The following is a 5,857-nucleotide window of genomic DNA, read 5'->3' as shown; positions in this document are numbered from 1 at the left end:
CGGGCTCAGGCAATCCACTCACCTCGGCCTCCCAAAGGCGGGGGATTACAGGCTGAGCCACCGAGCCCGGCTAACACTGAGTGTTTTTATAGCTATGACTAAAATAAGGAAAATTATTTATGTGAAGTTCTTTGTGATTTTGTTTATTTAGTGTCAGAATAGCAACGAATTTTTTCCTAGGAAGAACATTTCACTTATATCTCTTATAAAAACTATGTTGTGATAAAGTAAGTTCAGGTCATCTTGACATCAGTCATTTTATTTTAAAATTTTTGTTTCTTTTTTTTTTTAGTGACAATCTATTTTGAAGGTCAAGCACTTAAAAAATTGAAATCTATGCTGTGTCTCTATGAATCATGATAAAATATTTAAAATACCACATAATAATTAATGACTCTTAGAAAAGGGGACCACTCCTTCAAATATTATTAGCTACTTTCCAAGTAATCAATGTACAGTACACATTATGCAAAGAGGAAGACTAATTCTTCAACCTTGAGATAACCAGGGATAAAGGAGATAAACTCCTTATAGTCCTTTTCTTGTCATATTGTTTTCTGATCTTATGGTCTTATTGAGCGACACTGCCTGACTAAGCTTATTTCTTGACTTACAGAGCTATAATTTGCCAGCAATAAGTTTAAATAAACAGTTTAATAAGTAACCACCAATCTGACTATGCTATAGAACATTCTAACTACTAGGACAATTTCCTTTTACCCCTTTCCAGTCAATCCTCTTCCCTGAATACCATTTAAAATCACTCTTCTGATTTCTACTGTCATATCTTAGTTTTCCCTTTTATAGAATGCCATGTAAATAGAATGTGTGAATATTGAAAAGTAGCGTTTCATGCTATGGGTATAGCACAATCTTTTCTTAACTAGGACTACCAATTTCAAATCATCAAGGTAAGTTAAGGTTGAGAGCATAGGCTAAACAGAGCATTTGTAAGACCAGAAGAAAACTTGACTGACACTAGAGGTTATGGATGCAAAATATTGAAATCACCTCATTGTTTCTTGAAAACTAATGGCACAAATACTTTTATAAGTTTGACTAAAGAAATCAGATGGGTATATCTGAAGGAAGGTTTGACTGTTTTAGAAAAAATTGTCTCGCATTTAATACTTGACTCTTACATTTAAAATTTACTTATAATTACATAATATATTTCTATACTTTATTAATTATATTAATATTACTTTTCTTATTTATTTGATCAAAGAAATGCATTTTGGTAGCTCTACTCTGGTAACAAAATATGTCTACAGTAACTGTATATTTTTGTCTCTTTTGTTTACAATGGCCTATGCATTAAAAATAACTCCAAACACACAATTGTAACCAGCACACTATATAGGCCTATGCATATTAGGAAGCAAAGGCAGAAAGGTACTGCTGAATCTGGACATCATTCTGCATATGTTTAAAAGTTAAATTCATAATTTTAGTATGTAAATTAATGGAGTTAACAGAATACTACTGATTTATTACAGAAGATTAATTAACCCTAACCCTTACCCTAACCCTAACCCTAATCCTAGTCCTAACCCTAACATGTCTTAGCAATATACTGTTGTCTTTTAAATTGCATAGACTTTTAGAAATACCATAATGAAAATATGGACCTCTCATATGTATATTAATTTGGTAATGAAGATGCTATTATCCTAATAAGTCTATATACTTTAGAATATCTATCAACTATATTACTACAAATTAAACAAATATTTTTTTAAAATGTTGATGTAAAATTTAAGAAGAACATATAATTGTAATGGAGTCTGATACATTTATAATCATTGCTTCTTTTAAAATCATCATTTTGTCATTCATATTGAATCCAATTTTGCAGTCTCTGATAAAAAAGCCTATTTCCATTCAGTTAGGTAATAAGACATGACAGACTTAATGTAGAAAAGAAATAATTTCTAATTCATGTAGAGCATAAGGTTGCTTAGGCCACCCAATGGCTTCTATTTGTGAGACAGATATAGTCCTCACAATCATGCAGAATATCTGAAAAGTGTTAATAATATACCATTTTGTAGTCACTATGACTTGTGATATTATTGAAAGGAGACCATTAATACTTATTTTGGTTTATGATTATATAGAGTATAAATATATATTTATGACTATTCTGTGTTATATACATTATTCATTGATTCTTTAAGCAAATATTTATTGAGCACATATTGTATTCTAGATATTACTCTAGGAATGGGGAATACAACAGTGAACAGAGGAGGAGGCAAAACAAATAAATGTGTAATATAATTTGTGACATGTGTTATGGAAAAAATTGAGCAAAGCCAGAGGCATAAGGAAGGCCTATGGTAGTATATGTTTTTTATGCAGGGAAATGAAATAGGTCTCCTGAAATAGGTGTTATTTGAGACACATGAAAAGACAACAAGAGCCTATATGCCTCTAGGAAATAGTTACCAGGTAGACCATGCAATAAGTGCAAAGAACATAATGAATAAGAGGGATAGTGAGAGGAAATAAGAGAAGAAACGTGCAAGTTGACCTAAGAAACCAGAAGCATGAAGTTGCCATTAACTGATACAGGAAATGAAGAGAAAACAGATTTGAGGTGTCTAAATAAGGAGTCTCAAACTAAACTTATGAAATTCAAGATGTTATCAGACATCCCAGTAGAACTGTAGAGTGGGTTACTGTATATGAGTCTGGGAAACAAGGGAGAGGCCTGGACTAGAGATTTTAAGAAGTGAACACTTTTTCATAGAGTCAGACTTTTAAGTCTTAAAAATAGATGTGTTCATTTGAGAGGGTAGGATAAGAAAAGTAGAGAAGACATCCAAAAGCTGATTCATAGTTCAGGGACCATTGATTAGAGATGAAGAAAATCAGAAAGATAAAAATGAGGCACATGGAGAGGACTAAAGCTTAAAGGTGTCAGAAGGCCACTCAACAAGTACTGTGTCTTACGGAGAGAATTGGCAGCCTCTGCAAATCCATGACCTGATGGGTAGCACGCCAAAAGTAACCACCTCCTGGTTCATTACATGTGTTTATCCCAGTAGGAATTCAGAAAATCAGGAAGTTCAGTTTAAGCAATTCACAGAATTTAATCTTCTGGGACAAATCAGTAGAAAATGAGAGGATAATTGACATTTAGGGGGAAGAGAGTACTTTGATTTAACTAGATTTGGCGATAATTCTAGTAAATTAAAGGTGGAGGAAGAAAACACAAGGATATTGATAATATATAAATGAAAATAATAATAATCATAGAATATACAATTTGGTAAGAAAGTAAGTAGGGGAAAGTGGAAGATAGAATAATTAAAAGAAATAGAATCCGTAGATTATAGATCTTGAGATAATTGAAGGTTCACTGGAGTCAGGTTACATAGAAGGTGATTAGGAAAGAAAGGACGTAATGACAAGAAAGGCCAATGGAAAACTACTTGAAAGTTAGACCATGGATACAGTTGTTGATGAGTTCCATGGTGTGATAAGGGAAGTTGTGGCTGAGGAAGATTGGAGAACAACATTTTTAGAGAAAAAGAAATTTTAAGAAAGGAGAAGTTATGTTACTGAAAGGATCAACCACTTGAACATCGGAACTCCCATGAATTAAGGCAGTTACGCTGGAATGAGTATCTTTTTAGTATCTTTGTGGAATAAGGGGAAGTGATAGGGAAGGTCTGTTAATGACCAGAACAAGAACCAAGAAGTACAGCAGATGGTGTAGGCTGATACAGTAAACATCAAAGCTGGAAAATTTTAGGCAGAAGGGAATTAAAATAATCTAAGCAGTGCTACAAAGAGCAAGGAGACTGACTATTCTTGTACTGTATATCACTGACCAGGATAAATAGTGTGAGAAATATGGGATAGGACACCACCACCACTTGGGAAGGCTGCAGGTAAAGTTTCCAAAGGTTGAGAAATATATTAGTTAAGACAACAAGGTAATATGAACATAAAAAACAAAGTTTATAGATTATACTGCTCATGGAGTGTAAATTCCAGAAGCCAACACTGAAGTGTTATGTGGTTATGAGTAGAAACAAGAGGCAGAGAGTAAATTGGATTATCAATATCATTGGACTTGGAACATCTTGTGGTGAATTATTCAAAACAAGGGTGCGATTCAGGACAAGCTTAGTGACAATGTGTCAACCATTTTGTTTAGGTGTGGCTATAAATGTGGGGATGGGGAGAAAAAGAAAAATATCTTGTTGATAATTTGAATTGATTTTTATTTTTCTTCATATCAGTGTGAAGGTCAAGAGTTGTACTATCTGATAATAAGTTGATGGTTTTGGAGATCCCTTTATTAATAAATATATGTGTGCCTGTGTATGTGTATGCCTGCATATTCCTATAATTATTTTCATCATCTCATATTGTCAATATTAAGGGAAAAATTAGTGTCAGACTATTAGGTGCATAATTAGGTTGGACTGTATTTGGTGTATAGGGGGTGCCTGTTAAATGCTTGTTGACTTGAACACTTACCCTTCAGTTTTTCTCAACTATTTATTGAATTTGACTTGAAGGAAATATTAATTTCATACAATATATTCTAACATATAATGTACATTAAGATATTAATAAATTAAACATCAAGTGTGCCATTAATTATATGACAATATATGGTAATATGTTTAATATTTCTTAAGAGAAATATCAATTTAGTAAAACCTGCCCTGACAGGAAAGGGTAACCATACAATAAATCAAAATGAGCCGGGCGTGGTAGCGCGCACTTGTAGTTCAAGCTACTCGGAAGGCTGAGGCGGAAGGATCGCCAGAGCCCAGCAGGTCGAGGCTGCGGTGACCAGGAGCGGCCACTGCACTCCAGTCTGGGCAACAGAGTGAGACTCTAACTCAAAAAAAAAAAAAAAAAATTGTTTAGAAATATTTCTTAGAAATAACTTGATAATTTTCAGATCACTTCATCAATAATTCAAAAAAAATTATTGTTGCATTCCTCAAATGTTTCTGTTGCATCCAAAAGTAAATGGACAAGATCTACTTCAATACTCTAGTTCACATTCTGAATATTTATTAGCTAATTTCATGTGATAGTTTTAATTATAATTCTAAATGTAAAATTTCAGTGATTTATTTCTTTTATTTTTATTTTTATTTACTTATTATTATTATTATTTTTTTGTAGAGACGAGGTCCCGCCAAGTTGCCTGGGCTGAACTTGATTAATTTCAAACACAAAACTGAATGAGGAACCGGGCTCGGTGGCTCAGCCTGTAATCCAGCGCCTTTGAAAGGCTGAGGTGAATGGATTGCCTGAGCCCGAGGGTTCGAGACCCGCCTAGGCAGGCAAGACCTCATCTCTAAAATAAATCAAAAAATCAGCCGGGCGTGGTAGCGCATGCCTGTAATTCCAGCTACTTGGAAGGCTGAGGCGGAAGGATCGCCGGAGCCCAGCAGGTCGAGGCTGCGGTGGCCGGGAGCGGCCACTGCGCTCCAGTCTGGGTGACAGGGTGAGACTCCAACTCAAAAAAAACAACTAAAAACTGAGTGAGTCCAACACACTTAATATATGCCACACAGAAGTGACATACATTATCACCAAAATTACCCCAAAATGTATAGGCACTAATTGCATAATACTCATTAGCATAGGTTTCAAATGATGTTGTAATAGACAGATTCACAAAATGATTAAAAAAAATCAGCATTTTTAAAAGTTTATAAAATAAGCTAGGTAAGTTTTGTTGTTCGCGTTCCTGGGACTGTTCCTCAAAGTTCAGCATGGGGGCTGATTCTTGAGACTCCCGGACAATTTTTATAAAACAAAATCCAGGCCGGGCTCGGTGGCTCAGGCTGTAATCCCGCGCCTTGGGAGGCCGAGG

Source organism: Carlito syrichta, unplaced genomic scaffold, assembly GCF_000164805.1.
Source record: "Carlito syrichta isolate Samal-C Ts95f unplaced genomic scaffold, Tarsius_syrichta-2.0.1 Scaffold304612, whole genome shotgun sequence".
NCBI classification, from domain to species: Eukaryota; Metazoa; Chordata; class Mammalia; order Primates; family Tarsiidae; genus Carlito; species Carlito syrichta.
This window is presented reverse-complemented; position numbering follows the sequence as displayed.